We start from the raw sequence: 18,458 nt of genomic DNA, 5'->3' as shown, positions 1-18,458 counted from the left end.
TGCTTCAGAAGACAAGTTAAGCCAACTTACCCGTGAATAGCTGAGTTGGATGTGTCAAAGACTCCTGGATGTGTTGTGGGATGTCAGAGCTCCAAGATTGATGTGAATAAGTGAGCTCTGAAGCATTGAATAAACAAGTTGAGGCTCATGATGTGCATGCCACAAATCTAGGAAAAAGTGATACTTGGAGGAAATATTCTAAAACTGTCTTTGCATGTAACCTCTAACTGCTAAAAATAACTCCCTAAAATCTAGGGATGCTTTTTGTATGTTGCTTTTTCTATTCTCGAAAAAAGGATCACATCCATGTAAGTAAAGTTTTCTTGGTCTCGGGTGGAACCGATCAACCCAACTGGACATGTAACAGTCTACTCAGCTAAGGGGAAAACATGTGCATTTATGGGAGGGAGATGGGTTGGCTACCCAAAGGGATTGCACAATTTCTGGGTAGAGCAGTTAACTGCTGCCCAGAATTGCACAATTTTTGGGTTGAGAAGTCCTGCTAGGAGGAATTGCGCAATTTTCTCAGTGGAGATTGACTGGAAAATTTTCGCAATTCTGGAGCACAGCAGGCTGCTAGACATGATTGTGAAATTTCTGGAGGGAAGGCTAGTTCCCCTCCAGAATTTTGCAATTTCTTGAGGGCGCTGCTCAGCCTGCATCTGGACCAAGTCCGGAGAAACAACCTGTGAGGGGGATGAAACAAAATATCATGCACAGGTTGGAAATCTGCAAGAAAATCACTAAAGCTTGTGTACTTGACAAGGCAAGACATGCTGTTATGAAAGTTTGGTAGGGAGGCTCCAAAAATAAGCTAAGGAAAAATTTTGAAGGGTGGTTGTAGCCGCTACAACACTTGGCAACACAATGGTAGAACTCTAGCTCTATGAATGGACATTGTTTGTGAAAAGCAAGTCTAACACCTCTGTAAGTATTGTTTAGTTCTCATTTTTTCTTGGTTTCCACACTTTCTTGATTGTAAGATGTAGCATCTGCCAACCTCTTGGCTGATTGACACACATTCCAAGCCAAGTCAACACAATTGTTTCGATTGGGGTTGAAGGGTATATTGGTGCACAAGCAGTATAGTTGTCAGAGTCTTAGTTTCATCTCTGGTGTTTCTCTGCTACCGGCAAGCCTGGACAGTACGCCGGCGGAGTCACGCAGGAACACAAGCATCACTCCACTGCCAATGAGCCTGGTCAGTACCCCGGTGGACTTATTTGCATCACCTCTCTATGCAGAAACCTTTCTCTTCTTTCGCCTTATTCATTTTCATTTTTCAAATTTTTCACTTTTCAATATTTCATTTTCATAACTATGCATAGCACTTATTCATTTCAGAGGTGGAATAATGATCTCGACTTATTGAGAACAGAAGGGGTTGTTCCTTCAAAGAAGTAGTTTATTATATACCTCTGACATGCATGTTAAGGTTTTCTCCCTCACCTTACTCTACTTGATTGAGCTGACAAGGGTTAACCCAAAAACAACTGAGTAGAGTAGGTGACACTTGTTAGCACACAAGCATTTGTGTTTTCAACAAGGTTCACTTCGAACAGTACGTATTTACCATCGATGTATCATGGACTAAAGGTAACAAGTTCTTCATACAGAGGCAAGATGACAGATAACCAAGCAGTGATAGCTACACAAGGCCTCTTATACTTTACCCGGCTTGTTTCAAGAGTTGCGCATGGTTTCATGCGAAACTAACCTATGAAAAAAGAAAAGCATACAAACAAAAAAAGAAAAGCAGAAGTAGAAGTAAATGCAAAAGCAAAATGAGTAAGAAAACAAGAAAATAGACAACTAAACATGCAAAGGAAGAAAGCAAACAAGCATGCAAGCAAAGAAACTGAAAGCAAACACTACTCCTACTCTTAAGATAATGGTGCATGGGCCTAATCACGTGAAGTGATACTTCCAATGCAGCCATGGCACATTGGTTGACCCATGTTGGTGAAGGCTTGGTCTGTGAGCAACCTGGTTGTGCGAACCAGCAAATAAGAAAGATATAACAATGAAGAAAAACACACTTCATGTTTAAAAGTGTCTACGGGACATACATGAGTGCAATTACATGACATGTGGTCCATGGACTTGTCACGGTGTTGTGTGACACTGCGTGTAGCTTTGAATCATACACATACGCTTGACTATGACATGCAAGCAAACGAAAGAAACAAAGACAACTTGTGTCGTGCACATGTGCTTACAATGTAGGATTCCTCCAATGTATGACCAATGGGATCATGCAGTTCGAGTGGAGGAAGCATGATCTGTGTGTGAGATTTATCTTCAACGCATACAGATGAGTGATGAGTAGCCTCGGGTGATTGAACAATTTCCTGATCGGAAGTGAAACTAACCTCAGGATAGCGAGGTCCTGACATAACCATCAGCTTAGGCTGAAGTGCCTCGATAGTCTTTGGGCTTTCAATTTTGTCTTCAGATAGATCATCATAAAAAAGTGGCTTCGAAAAATAAATTGGGATAGAATCGTGATCGTGATCAAATATGGGAGTAAATGGATCACGACAGCCACAATCAGAAAAATCAATGTTTTCATCAGCGTCCTCGTGATCTGATAAATAAAACAAAGGGGTAGATGTGAGGTGAACAGATTCGTCCTCTGTGTTTCTGGAAAAGGCAGATGAAAGGTCAAGTGGATTTTCAATTAATAATTTATCCTCTCTGTTGTCGGATGATGGACAGACATCTAGTGTCTCCTGCGAATGATCAATAATGGGTTCATCTGTAGATGAAGATACACATGTGAAATCATGGATGGAAGGTTCACCAAAGATGTCAGGAAAGAATGGAGGAGGCTCGGACAGAAGGGAGTCATCCTTCACCGAGTGTTGATGCTCAAGCTCCCAGTCATACTCTTCATGAATGACAGCGCATGTTGGTTGTGCAACACCAACTCCGTCAATGGCTTGATCCTCGTTCACAACAAGTGTAGAGTCCGGAATGGAAGAACACAAGACAGTATCATCTGGAGGAATAGTTGAGTATGAAGATGGAGGTTGTGCTACAAAATGCATATGACAACTCGATGGACTCACAACCAAATATGCATGAAAATTAATCGAAGTGATGTTGGAAGGATGTGACAGCTGAATAGATGTGTGAGCATGATCTACCACATCACTCTGTAGTGGTGGAGTTGTTTGATGAGGGGGTGGCAGACAGTCACTTGTGACAGTGACCATATCCGTCTATGATTACACAAATCTATCACTGAAGAATGCTGAGTGAGGCTTGAGTTCGAAATTCTTCTTGAGATGGGGAGATTTCTTAAGACAATACTCGAATCTATCCCAAATTTAGAAAAATTTCATCTGGCTCTTTAGAGCTTGAAACTGCAAATCATGGAAGCGCTACCAAAAATCCATAGGTGATTCATGCAGAGCCTTTCGTTGTTGTAACATTTTTTGGTCAATATGTTCTAGATCAAAATGATAGAAAGTGTCTTCAATGAGATCACAGAAGTGCTCAAGTGAGTGCATGTTGTCATCCGGTAGGCTACACAGTGACTAATGTGGAAATTCACGAAGTGTGTATGCAAGCAATAGACTGGCCTTTTCGTCAGAACATCCATCTTCCTCATGAAGCAAGGCAAGGAAGTCATGTAAGAACTCATGCTAGGCCACTTCACCATCATACATGTATGTGGACAAGAGATCAAAAAACTCCCTTGATATGGTGACAGATTTGGCATGCGAAAAACATTGTGGAGGGAGTAGAGTGCAAGACTCCATGATAGATATGCAAAGGTTCAAAACGAGATGAGAGGACACAACTTGTTATCTGACCCTCCTTCTAGTGCCAGAAATGTTGATGGTGTTGGACCCGCCAACATGTCAGGGGATCTCCCCAGTAAGAAGTCCCAATTAGACCTCAGACTGTTTGGTGTAGGAGTACCAGCAGTGCGTCGTACGGTATCACCTTGGCTGTGGTTCCGCACAGAGGCAAGTAAGATTTCCCTGTTGGTGGAAAGGGTGTAACATATGCAGTGAGTCAAGGAAGGTGCATGAGGAGCTCTAACACATGGAGGGTAAATTGAGTGTGCCCCTTGAAAACCTGTGATAGCACAGAGTTAAGAAGGAAACGCATGAGCAAAGATGCATCACAACATGGAAGGAAAATTAGCTAGCAATCCAAAGTGATGGTTAAACCAACAACACATTTCAGAAAGATTCATACATACATATGCAAAAATAGCTACACATACATGCGTAAGCAAAAAAATACATATATCATTTAAAGTACTCAAGATACCTGAAATACAATACAACATATGTATGAAACATGTTGGCTCTGTTATATTAAGAAATGTAAGTTCCAGTAATACAATACATCCATGTCCAACCACTAGTTCTGACAGTGGAACGTTACAACCACAATTGCCTGCTCCTATAAAGAGATATACTATCTCTGCGCAATGGAGAAGCGAAGGCTCATTACAATAATGTCCAAGCTCTCTCTAATATAGTCTTATCAAAAGCTTGGTTGACCAAAAGCCTATATATATGAGTTATTAGGGAATTTTTATAGCAAAGGGCGGGGTGGCCCTTGACATTCCCCTTTGTGACAGTTCATATACCCTCACGACTCTTCATCTACTCTATGATTGTTACATCCAACTTTCGACACTTGAACTTACACTTGACAAGACATTACATTACAATGCACATGTACCCACATGAGAAAAAATGGCTTTAGCAAGCCATGCAAGACATCACTATGACTCGGACAACTATTGGAAGACCGGCTCTTCGACATCCTCAGGATGGTCGACAGTAGCGAACCGATGCCAAGCTTTGTAGTCCACAATGGTGTTTGTGTACTCTAAGGTGACATCTTTCTCGAACCTAACTCTTTCCTCCATAGCATCTGGGTACACTACTCAGACTCATCTTTCCAACTCGTCTGATAGCATGTGCATCATTTTCTTGAGTGTGGTCAGACCAGAAACATACTTTTGCATGGTGTCTGCATTGATTGACAAGTCTGGACCGGTGGCTATGTGCATCAACTCATCAAAGTGTGAGTCAAGATCTAGTTGGACCTGTGCCTTTGTCCTTGCCTGGGTGAGTGTCCCAATAGATGGGATTGCATGTGCGTGCACAACAAAATCTATACTCTTGAATACACATGCATGGGAAGCCTATAGACTATTGATGAGTTGCGGGAGCTCTTCATAGTTCTGGATCTAACTCTAGATGCATGCCTTCAGCTCGACCGTTCTGGGCTTCATCTTCTTAAGCAAGTGAAGTAGGGCTCCCTTGTATCTCATCGTCCATGTTTGCATGTAATCAACAGGATCATGCACATTCGACAAGATACGTGCTCTCCTAGCACATCATTATTGCCACCTAGTGAGATGGACGACTGCCTTATGCATGGTACCAAACTTGCAATACAACGCTCACATGACTGTGTCAAGAGACAATACTTCATCCAGTATTGCCTTCTTCAATTCTACTCGGGTGGATGTGTAACCAGTTCTCCTCCTTGCTTGGCCGTCTGTAGCTCCTTAGACATTCGCTCGTTCTGAGCTATGAGGAAGTGAACACTCGAGCTAGTGGCTTTGGCATATGCTCTAGTAGCATCGGTTAATGTTGTTGGATGTTTACACATGTCAGACGGGATCACTCAATCCTCAAACTACACAGGAGATGTATGATCCTCGAGAGTTGACACTCTGCGAGATTGCATAACACTATGTTGAGACTCGTTGAATGAGATGTTGTACATCTTTCCTTCTGGCTAATCTCCAAGGATCTTAGTGTCTCTTTGGTCACTTGGGACTTGCGCTTCTTCTGGATGCGGTGAAGCTGGTGGGTTGACTTCTTGGTGATGAGGCATGAGGTTGATATCTTTCTCTAACTCCTGTTGATCCATATCTGTATCCATCCGTTCAAGTGCTTGCCCTACTCCTACGATGGTTCACGTTGTCTGTCTGATGTCAATTGTTTTGATGAGTCTACTATCCATACGGGCACAGTTTCATCTGTCTTCACAAGTTGCATCCCCTATTGTACCTGTTCCTGTTGCATTTCCTTCTCTTGTCTGTGCATCTCCTGTTCCTTCCGGAGTTACTCCTTCAATTCATGCAACTCCTCTATTTCCTCCATTCTCTGTTTCTCTCTCTTCCTTTGTGCGTTTCTCTTGTCACATTGTTGCCTCTTTGCCTCTATTGCCAAAGTTGCTTTTTGTACAAGTGGGTCTACTCGGAGCTTGCAGCTTTGCTCTTCCTCCATGCAGTTGACAATCTTCCTCTTGCCTTTGTTGTGCACTGGTATGTTTTCCTCTACTGCTGCTTCCGATGCTCTTCGGGATGCTGCTTCGCTATCCATTCCACAGTGAGGCCGGCTAGTTCATTGAGTTTGGAGGAGTTCTAAAAATATCTCCATTGGTCTTCCTCCCCCCAATGACATGCCTCATGGATCCAGTTCAACTGTACTCTCACGGAGTGATATTTCACAAGACAATGTGGGTCATATGGGTTGTAACTTCGGAGGCCGAATGGATATTTCTTCATCTGCTTTGCTTCGACATCTACATGCTTGAAACTTCATATCTCGTATAACCCGATGCGCAACAAAAGAGCAGGCCAAGGTGCCTTCTTCTTCCGGTGCAGCCTAGTTGTAAATCCTGCTAAGATGTGATATGATACTTCCTGCAGGATGAGTTTGTCTAGGGAAACCTTCAATAGAACATGCGGAGGCTTCTCTGTGTTGTACATATGTATGAAGGTGTCGGATGGTGAGGCATACCAATCAGCGATGTTGATCAGTGCCTCCATTGCTACCTTCCACATCCAGGGTGGATCCTGTTCAAAAATCATCTTGTAAACCAGGGTGACAAAAGGATCAGACAGTTGTGTGATAACTCCTTTGAAGATGCATTTAGACAACATCTTACAATAAGTGTTCACAGCAGTCTCCGTCGGTGTCCATGCCCACTTCAAGCCTGGGAACTCCTGACGGGCACAGATTGCATCCAAGATGTAAGCAGACATGTATATTTCTGCTTGCATACCTTTGGGTGGTTGTCGAGCCCTTGTTACCTGTTCCTTCAGCTAGTGAGCCAACATGTCAGACCAGTTGCATGCTTTTCCTTCTCTGGCTAGTTGGTCCAACGCGATCACCCAACTCTATGGGAAGGTTTCCATGCTTTCTTGGCCATACAGTCAACATGCAAAGATGACCAAGTATTGATACACCTTCCGCAGTATCTTCATCTTGTAGACCTGGTTGGGTGTCATCCTGAATTTAGCCAACTCCTTCACCCAGTTCTTCAAAATGTCTCTGGAGTTGGCATTGTTGTTGGGTATGTTGAAGGGAGTCTCCATGATGATCATGGACTTCAACATTTGATACATATCATCATAATCTTGTGCCTTGAAGGTAGCAATCTCCATCCTGCTAACACTGCTCAATGTCATCGTCTCAGGATCAGTGTGCGAGATGATCCAATGTATCATGTCCGTGCATGGGAGCAAGGGATAACTGCATGAAATCCAGTACAAGCTAGACTTGTGGATGTTAAAATATACATGGTGGTCTTCGAGGTCTTCCCCAAATGTGTCTGCAAATGCATCATTGACCTCTTTCCATTTCAGCTTGATGTCCTTGTCTATAATCAGCTTGGTGTCTTCATAGATCGGCAGACTTGTAGACACTCGCTCAACTGTTGCTCCAGTTGCACTTCCGTCAATGTCCTTTGATCCTGATCTCTTGGAGGCCATTGATCCTGAACTGCTAAGAGGCGAATGAACACCTACTAGATGTGGAGACAAAGTGACATGCACGGAAAGAAATTTGTCAGCTAAAACCAAAGGAAACTTGAAGAATGACATGCAACATACTTGGGGATTGACTAGAAAGTATTGCGCAATTTTTTCTGGGAGGTTGGTTTCCAGAACTGCGCAAAAGGCATTCTGGGTTGTCTGGGAGGCTGGCTGGCTTCTGGAATTGCACAATGCTCAATCCAGGCTGGCCTGCTGGCTGCTGGAACTGCGCAAGGCCCAATGACTGCATTGCACTATTTTCTGGGCCAACAGTCATTGTCCCTCATAATTGCACAATGCAACACTGGAGGACAGACACTGAGAAAAAATTCACATTTCCTGAGAGGAAGACAGAGCCTTCCCTCTCAGGATTGCGTAATTCTATCTTAGTGAGGCAGAGTCCGGGCCAAGGCTGCCCAGACCTGCCGACGGGAAACTGAAAGAAAATATTAAAGTGAATGCATGGTGATACTCAGTGGAAGTAGGAGTAAATGATCGTGCATGCAAACTGTGAATGAAATATTCAGAAAATTGAACAACATGCATGTGGGTGAAGTGTGTCATGGAATCGATGACTGTTTGTGCAAAACAGTTTCACGCATGCGACAACACTGAGATGCTAAAAAAAACTAAAATGGTGTTAGTACAATCTAGTATGCATGTAAACAACAACAAACATTCATAGAAATAAAGCAAACAACACTCACACAAGCGAAAACACAAAAAGCAACAGAAATGTTGCAAAAGACAAGTTAAGCCGACTTACCCATGAATAGTTGAGTTGGATGTGTCGAAGACTACTGGAAGTGTTATGGGATGTCAGAGCTCCAAAATCGATGTGAATAAGTGAGCTTTGAAGTGTCCAACAAATAAGTTGAGGCTCATGACGTGCATTCCACAAATCTAGGAAAAAGTGACACTTGGAGGAAAGATTCTAAAACAATCTTTGCATGTAACCTCTAGTTGCTAAAAATAGTTCCCTAAAATCTAGGGATGTTTTCTTCATGTTGCTTTTTCTATTCTAGGAAAAAGCAATCGATGCATGCAAGTCAAGTTTTCTTGGTCCCGGATGGAACTGGTCAACCCAACTGCACATGCAACAATCTGCTCAGCTGAGGGGAAAAAATGTGCATTTCTGGAAGGGAGCTGGGCGGGCTACCCAGAGGGATTACGCAATTTCTGGTCAGAACAACTAACTGCTGCCCAGAATTGCACAATTTTTGTGCTGAGTAGTCCTGCTAGGAGGAATTGCGCAATTTTCTCAGTGAAGCTTGACTGGCAGATTTGCGCAATTCTGGAGCCCAGCAGGCTGTGAGACAGGATTACGCAATTTCTGGAGGAATGGCTGGTTCCCCTCCATAATTGCACAATTTCTTGAGGGAGCTTCTCAGCCTGCAGTTTGACCAATACCGGAGAAACAGCCTATGAGGGGGATGCAACAAGCTCTCATGCACAGGCTGGAAATCTGCAAGAAAATCATTGAATCTTGTGTACTTGACAAGGCAAGACATGTTGTTGTGAAAGGTTGGTAGGGAGGCTCCAAAATGAAGCTAAGGAAAAATTTTGGAGGGTGGTTGTAGCTACTACAACCCGGCAGTACGGCCCATAGTAGTGATGTGCCCAAGATGACTCATGACATGACTCGACATGACAGTGCTGGTATGTTCATGTTGATGGTGGCGTCCATGTTGAGGTGCAGTCCTGCTCAGTGATGATTATTCTCTTGGTGTATCGTAGCTTCACCTCCGCATGACAATATGTTTGGAGTCTTTGATGGTCTTGGTGTTCACTTGGTGTTGCATGTACATGTATCCCCTTCACTAGTACTTGGAATGCTTCATGTGTTCATCTGTTCGCGAACAAGTCTACTATCATGCGCTCCTTGTTCATCTCATTCATTTTCGCGCCATGTATCATCCATGTAGCTATATCAGAAATCACTCATGACGAGACGAAATCAAATCTAGAAATCCCCTAGTCTATTATGATGCATCATCTTTCGCTTTTGGGTGTAGGTGACCAGAAGAGAGGACAAGGCTCTGAAACTATGCAAAGCCCATTTCAAGCCGGGATGCGAGGCTCTGGGGCAATGTCAGGAAAAACTACACAGAGGTCACTGAGTGGCTGGATTGAGCAGTCTAGAAAAATAGTGACATCTGCAGTATTTGGCTCAGCTGGGAGGTAGAACTGCACAATTTTTCCAGAAGGCAGTGTGGGCAGGAGGAGGCAATAGAAGTGAAAACTGTGCAGATTTTCAGAGGATGTTAGGAGTGGGCTATGGGAGCTTGCTGACCAAAACTATGCAGATCTAGGGGGAAGTCATGCAGGACATGTCTGCATAGTTTCCGAGCTGAGCAGCGTGTCATGCAGCTGGTGGACAGTCCAAAAAAAATGTGCAATTTTCAAGAGGAGCAACAAGTAGGCTAGCAGGGGGACTGACTGACAAAACTGCACAATTTTCAGAGACATTACAGTGACAGGTAGTGGGTACATGTCCCTCTTTTCTGCGCATTTTCTTCAATCGGTGCAGGCAGGCAGGCTGATAGCTTCTGCACAATTTTTGGGAGTGATGATCAGGTGCTCAAAAAATAGCTCAAAATTCAAAGTTGTCAGATTAGTGTGGAACCTAGACAACCGTGTAGTGCTCGTCACCCTGAATCCGATGCAACTTGATTCGCACGAAACAGACTCTATATGACTCTAGAAACAAGTTTTGTTCACTTTCCCAAACAGGAAATTTAAAAAAAAATGACAACCCGGTCGGCAATCCGTGCTGTTGAGGTGGCGCTGACTGGGCAAGGTAAGTGGTCGTTGACTTGGTCAATAGGCTCCTCAGTGAATGATTTTGTGCCAAGTGGCACATTTTTATTGGTCGGATTTATGTGGTTTTGATTGGTTGGTGGGGTGGCCAACCACAGGCTAACACGTGGCCCAGTTGGAGGCCGCCACGTGGCAGCGCAGGAGGTCACCAAATACTTTGTTATAGTTTGGGCAGAGGTAGCACGGGTCAAACTTGTGCCCTCCCAACACTAATACACAACCATTACCAATACTCCATCGGGGTGTTTCTTAACCCCTATGTTCATGCGGTTTATTTAAAGATTGTTGGTGTGGAGTTCAGAAGAACGGGCCAGCGCGCATGGGGCCAACCCACGGTTACTAATCGCACATGTGACCACCGTAGAGGAGGACTGGGGGGACGATTGGTGGGGGGGCCATTAGCCTTAGCCCCGAGCATGTGACCCACCACGTGGTCACAAATTTTGGAACTTATGTGTTAGTGGGCATTTTAACTATCTGACAATTTTTCCCAGTTTTCGGCGAAATTGTAGGATGATGCCAGATTTTGGGGAATTTGTGGTCCGATTAGCAGAAGATTGGTAAAGGCCATAATTCTTTAGTTTTTTACGAAATCAGGAGCAGAAGGAGGCTACACATTCATTTTTTGGGCATTCTGGAGCCATTGGAACATGTTTCAGAACATTCTGAGCATTGTAAACAGATGTATTCACACTTTTGAGCATAATAGAGAGGGCCAAGCAATTGGAAGTTAGACCAAGGAGACGTAGCCTAGGAGAGGTGAACTCCTTCATCATGTGCTATTGTGATATTGTTTATGGTGATGTTTATGTTTGTCATTTGTGTTGTTCAGTCATTTGTTTATGTTAATTTTCACATAAAAAGTACATAAAAAAACTCAAAAACCCATGTTTAAACTTGCAAACAATCACATGAATCCTCAAGCATATTTAATATAATCTGAAAAGGCATTTTAGCACAGAAAAAATAATTTTCTTAATCATATCAAGTTTGGTATCAGAGCTCTTCATTTTATTTGTGCAAGAAGGATTTAATTGTTTACAAGTTTATGCCATGCTTACAAATTTAAAACTCAAGAGAGGAAAAGGGAAGCTGGTTGAAAGCCCTGAAGTTGGGTCAAGGGGAAGGAGGGCAAGGTTGCCACAATCTCCACCACCAGTTCTTCCTCAAGTTGTAGTTGAGATTCTAGTAAGCATGTCTCATGAAGGAGAGCCTACAAACATGACAGAAGATGAGAAGGTCTTCATGAAGGCTTTCTTTGATATGACAGAGATGGTGAAGGTCCTCTATGAAGAGAGAAATACCAGACTGCAGGGTGAAAGATCCAAACCTCCCAAAGGAGAAGGTTATTCAAGAGGAGCTAATGGAAATGGAGGTAAACCTCCACCCTTTCCACCATCTTCTTCATCTTCTTCTTTACAGGCATCTTCACCCTCTTCCACTAACACAACCCTTACTCATACTCATCAAAATATCTCAAGAGGAATTGGTAAATCACCTTTATTAAAACTTGATGTTAAATTTAAACTACTCATGTATAATGGTGAAGTGAATGCAAAGAAGCTCGATAATTGGATTCGTCAGTTGGAGGTCTATTGCAGAATTCAAAACCTTCAAGAGGATGATATAAAAATTCAATTAGCTTCCTCAAGGATGGAGGGTGCAACATTAGTATGGTGGGAATCAAAGACACAAGAGGAGATAAAAAAACATGGTAAGATCTCAATTTCTTAGTCTGATTTCATTGCTCCAATTAAAAGACAAATCTTCCCTCTAGCTTATATGCAGAAATCCATCATGAATTTACAGAACTTTAGACAAGTTATAGGTCAAAATTTGCAATATTACACCCAAGAATTCAAAAAAAAATCTCTAATGTTAAGTGTAGATTTACAATCACAAGACACGTTGTTGAAGTACATAGGGGGTTTACATAGTTACCTTAGGCATACTATATTAATTTTTAATCCCAATAATCTAAATGATGTGTGTGTGTAAGCCACTCATCTTGAGGCAAGAGGGAAAAACACTCTAGAAGAGGGTAATAAAAAACCATTTAAGAATAAAGGAAAAGAAAAGGGTTTCAAAGGGAAGGGAAATAAAAATGCATTTATCAAGAAGGAAGGAAAGAAATTAACATGCAAGAATTGTTCCAAAGAGGGTCACAATGAAGCTCATTGTTGAAAGTTTCATCCCGTTAAAATGAAACCAAAGAAGTTCAACAACAAGGGAAAACAAAAGACAACTGCAACCACTCAACAGGATTTGGGATCTGATTCGAGTGATGAAACTAAAATTACAGCCATGGGTATGAAGGGAAAAGAATCCATTGCTAGCACTAGTACTTCAAATTCACACAATGAAACTCCAAATGAAAAGAAGAGGATAGAGATTTTTCACATAAAGGTGATCTCAAAACATAGCAAAATTGATACATTTTTCAACATTGGCTCTCAAGCCAATCTTATCTCTGAAAATTTTATCAAAAGCTTAAACTTAGAAACCATTACACATCATAAACCATATCCACTTGGATGGGTGTGTGACAATACACAATTATAGGTAACTAGAAAGTGTAAACTAAATTCGCCATTGCTGCAAATTTCATAGATGAAGTGGAGCTTGATGTTGTGCCCTTAGACATATGTGGTATAGTTTTGGGCAGCCCGTATCACTATTATAGACAAACTATCTCCCATAGACATGAAAACAAATACCATTTGTTCAAATATGGATTAGAATATGTTGTGAGAGCTCATAGCAAGAAACTAAATCTTTCACTCGTTAATGCAGGGCAGATGAAAAGACTAGTGAATTCAAGCAAGAATTTTGTGCTTTTAATGATTAAACCGAAGAATGATGTTGATAATGAAGCTTTTAAAGGTTGTGATTCAAAAATGAAATCTAAATTGGTTGATGTAGTTAACCAATGATTCGAATTAGATCCTAAAAACTCCCTAAGTTTTCATGACTGTTTCAAATTATGCTAAAAGATTCAAGTCCTAGAAAAATCAAAGCTATCAGAAGGAATCCTCGTAACAGTTGCAGTTGTGGCCAGAGCGGAGCAATGAGGACCCTTGGTCTAGCGTGCAGACCGTTGGCCCATGGTAACGCACACTGGTGAAAACTGGCAAAACCGAAGGCCAAATCAAGAAACGGGGGTGGTTTGTGCTAATCGTGTATTGCAGGGCGTCCCCCTCAGTGAAGGAAAGCCCTGAAGCGCCCAAACCCGAAATCGCTATAAAATTTGGAAAAGTAACGCATTCGGTTCCGTAGTGTGGGATTCCACAAACCTGCAGGATATCGGAAGGCCTTGAGGTGGTAAGCAGTTTTGAATGAGCCCTACCCAATGCCACACATCAAGCGACACGCGTTCAACAGATGAGAGAGAAAACCGCCCACATCGGACAGGTAAACACTGTGCGACTTGTCCACCCGATATGAAGGACGACCATAGGATCTGGGGGGCTGAGATCAACGACGGAGATGCATCCCGATGACTAACCGGATTTGATAGGTCAAAAAGAAAGATGACAGGGGATTTGAAGTCTGACGTGGATGATGAGTTGGCAGATGATTCGTGATTCGCGGGTGATCTTGAAGCAAATGGAATTAACGGCCAATCAAAAATGATTCAAGGAATCTGACACCCAGTTCGTTGGGAAACAGGTGGCCACCTCCCTGTGAGGCATTACCCAGTGATGATGACGCAAAGCAGAGGAATTCGAACGGACAGAGGTAAGGAAACTAGAAGGCCGGGAAGCAGAAATGAACAGTTGAAAGAATAGACTAGCTTTAAAGCCATGAACTGACAAAAGCAGGACAGCACAGAGAGGCAGACAAGAGTTAGCTAGATGCAAAAAGCTAATAGCAGAGAATAGAAAGTAGAAGCCGAGCTGACCTGAAGGCAGCATCAAGCCAGACAGAGCCAGAGAGGGACAGAGAGTCTGTGTACTCCATTGAAGGCTTGAGAGGTTCAAGCAAACTTGGCATAGGCTTATCATACCACTGTGACCCTCAGAGGTCGAGTTCTAATAAGGAGAGTCTATGCACTCCATTCCTACTAACTTCATTCTGCTTAAGTGAGTCTCAAATCGAGCTCACTGTTGTAAAAACTCTGCTTGAAAACATAATAGAGAAGCCACCACTGAAACGCTGAACCAGGAGACGTAGCCCAAGAGCATTGGGTGAACTCCTTATTAAACTTATTTTGTTTACATGTTTAACTATTATGTTTTCTCTGATTGCTTCAGTGTCTATGTATTCTAACAATCTTATCGATCTGTTGCATAAATAACATAGGCACACCCATGCACATGAGTTTGTAATACCTTTAATTCTTTGTCCTGGATAAATTCCAGATCAAGTGGTATCAGAGCTTTAGGTTACTAAGGTTAGACAAGCTTGAGTTGGATTTTGTTGTTGAATGCTAACTAGATCAAATCTTAAATTAGGAGAAGGAGAATTGGCTGAAACTAATCTAGAAATTGAAAGAGTCTATTCTAAGAGGAAAATGTCAGAAGAAAATCCCTTGGAACCAGACTCCCAGTTCATGGATAGTTTTATGACACTGGGATCCATGGTGGAGGAAATGTATAGGGACTTTAAGAAACATAGAGATGAAGATTCATCAAGCTCAAAACAAGACAAAGGAGTAGAAGAATCTCTCCTCCATGACCACTCTAAAGGCAAAGGGAAAGAAGAAAAATTTCTCACACCTTCTAATAGCCCTGAAAATAAAAAGAAGACATCTTTGACTAAATAAGATGTTAAATTTGATTTACCAATATATGATGGAGAGTTTAATATAGAGAAGTTGGATAATTGGATCAGATAGATTGATGTTTATTGCAAAGTGCAGAGCATTGACTCAGACAAGAGTAAGATTCAGCTAGCCAACCTATGCCTTGGAGGCACTGCCTTGGTACGGTGGGAAGGCAGGACACAAACTGACATGAAGAAACATGGTAATATTCTTTTTGTTTCTGCAATTAAAAATAAATTCTATCCACTAGCCTACATGCAGCAAGCCATGATGAGCTGGCAAACTCTTCGACAACTAAAAGGGCAAAGTGTACAAGGTTACACCCAAGAATTTAGGAAAAGAGCTTTGATTCTAGGAATTTCCTTAGACTCACCTGAGACTCTGTTGAAGTATATAGGTGGTCTACACAGCTACATGAGGCACACTATCCTCATGTTTAATCCCACTAGCATAGATGAGGTATCCATTCAGGCTACGCATCTAGAAGCTAGAGGTAAGAATGAGAACCTAGAAGTTGGGGGATCATCCCAACCCACTGCAAGAAAAAATGAAAAAATAAAACAGAAATGGAAAGAGATGAAGACAAACACTGTACAGAAAGGCAAGTCTTCATGCACTCACTGTAATAAGGATGGGCATGATGATGAACACTGCTGGATTCTGCATCCAGAGCTAAAACCTAAGAAGTTCGAGGGCAAGAAGAAGAAGACTGTTGCAGCTATTCAAAAGGATTTGGGGTCAGACTCAGGAGATGAAGCAACAATTGCAGCCACAGGTATAAAAGGTAAAAATTCTGAAGCATCTACTAGTAATTCTGCACAATCTATTGATAATGAAGAAAATGAGAGAAAAAGACATGAACTTTTTCATATTCGAGTTATTTTCAATCATCAAAAGATTGATACTTTGTTTAATAGTGGCTCACAAGTAAATTTAATTTCTGAAGCAATTGTAAAGAAGTTGGGATAACTAACCACACCTCACAAGAAACCATTGTAGAAATTTGAATAATATAACGCTTATTCACAGAGATTATCCTGATTATACACTATTTGCAGAATGCATGCATAATACATAACCTCCTCTACCATTAATCATCAATTTGTGGAATTAAAAACAATCGCATGCGCACATTGAAACATCAATCACACATATCAATGCAGTATGTAATGGGGAAAGCATACAGCTGAAAACCCCCAACTATCTGCATATTATAATGATAGAGAACATGTAACAATACATAGTACAATACTCCTCACAAGTACTCAGTACTATCTCCACATGCTACACACAAACTAGCTCAGATCTGAACAAGTCACGGGTCCCTTGGCTTGTACTGCGCAATCCTCATTGGCAATCTCAATCAATGATTGTGCAAATCTCATGCACAGTTATAGTCACAACTAATAGTAGTCTCACCCTTTCACCCACCTCTAACACTTGTATCCACTGAACTGTCCATGCACTGAGTTAACTGATGTATTCTTTAGTTGATTTATGAGTTAATAATTAGTGAATTAATTTAATAATTAATTCACATCACTCATCACTAGTGTATTTGGTAGTTAGATTAAATACAACTAGTTCAACTAAGTCAAACTGAACACAACTCCATCAACTCCTCAATTAACTCCACCAAACTCAATCATTTGAGTTCTAACTGAAGTCCATCATGCAATAGCTCAACTAACCCATAGGAAAAGTGTATTTCCTTTTCGCAGTTGCATGTGCCACATCCGTAGCTCGAACTGAAGTGTTGCAAGAGGATAAGATAATGTTTATAGTCCAAATATTATTAAGAGCTAATAATATTCGACTGTTCTATTTTTGACTGGCAGTCTAAAAATAGACTCCACCCATATGTCTAAAAATAGAGGTCCATCTATTTTTACCAACATGACCAATCATCTATAAATAGCATCCTGCAACTCATAGACCATGATCCATATGTCTAAAAATAGACGTAGTCTAAAAATAGACTTTGCGCCAAAAATAGCCTGCGGGCCCACTTAGTGAAGGCGACTTCTTTTCACTAAGCTCCATCATCTTGTTGCATTTTCAACACTCCCTCTCAAAAAGATATGGATTATCCGCAACCCCTATCCTTCCTCTGTGGTATTCGAATTTGCTCCTGGTGAGTGCCTTCGTCAAGATATTAGCATCCTGATCCTTCGTGGGAATGTATGAAAGTAACATGATTCTTCGCTGCACACAATCTCTGATATGATGGTACCTGATGTCGATGTGCTTGGATCTATCATGAAATACTGGATTAGCCGAGAGTTTAATGCAACTCTGGTTATTACAATAAATCACAGTAGGCTCCAAGTGTGACTCGAACAACCTGGCCAGGATATTCCTCATCCATATATCCTCGCATGCAGCCAAACTTGCTGCCATATACTCGGCCTCTGCTGAAATGAGTGCCACGGATCTCTGCTTCCTGCTATACCAAGAAACTGTTGTCAACCCGATACTGAAGATCCCTCCAGATGTGCTCTTTCTGTCCGTTGGGCTCCCTGCCCAATCTGCATCCGTGAAGCCACATAACTTCACCTCATCCTCCTATCTGTACCACAATCCATATTCCGATGTGCCTCTGAGATAACGCAATACATGCTTGCCTGCCTTCCAGAAGAGCTTGGTTGGCTTAACCATAGCTTGTGAAAGCTGGTTCACAGCAGAGCATATATCGGGTCGTGTATTGACCAGATACATAAGCGACCCCACCAACTGTCGATAAACAGTGGCATCCACTACCTCCATTGAAATAGCATCCTCCTTCCTCCAACCTCCAGGAAGAGGAGTATCAATAGGCTTGCAGCCATGCATGTTGAACTTCTCCAGTATCTCCCGGACATACTTACACTGAGAAACAAATAGTCCATCACTGCGCTACCAAATTTCCAATCCCAGGAAATAATGAAGGAGGCCCAAATCCTTCATCTCAAACTCTCTAGCAAGATCCTCCTTGCATGAAAGTATCAACAGCTCATATCCCGTAAAAATCAAATCATCTACATAAAGTACAATGATTAGCCACTTACCCTCCGGTCTTGGGACAATCTC

The sequence above is a fragment of the Pinus tabuliformis genome, chromosome J, assembly GCF_031772625.1.
Source record: "Pinus tabuliformis cultivar Carrire ecotype Pingquan chromosome J, CPIR1, whole genome shotgun sequence".
In the NCBI taxonomy this organism is placed as follows: Eukaryota; Viridiplantae; Streptophyta; class Pinopsida; order Pinales; family Pinaceae; genus Pinus; species Pinus tabuliformis.
This window is presented reverse-complemented; position numbering follows the sequence as displayed.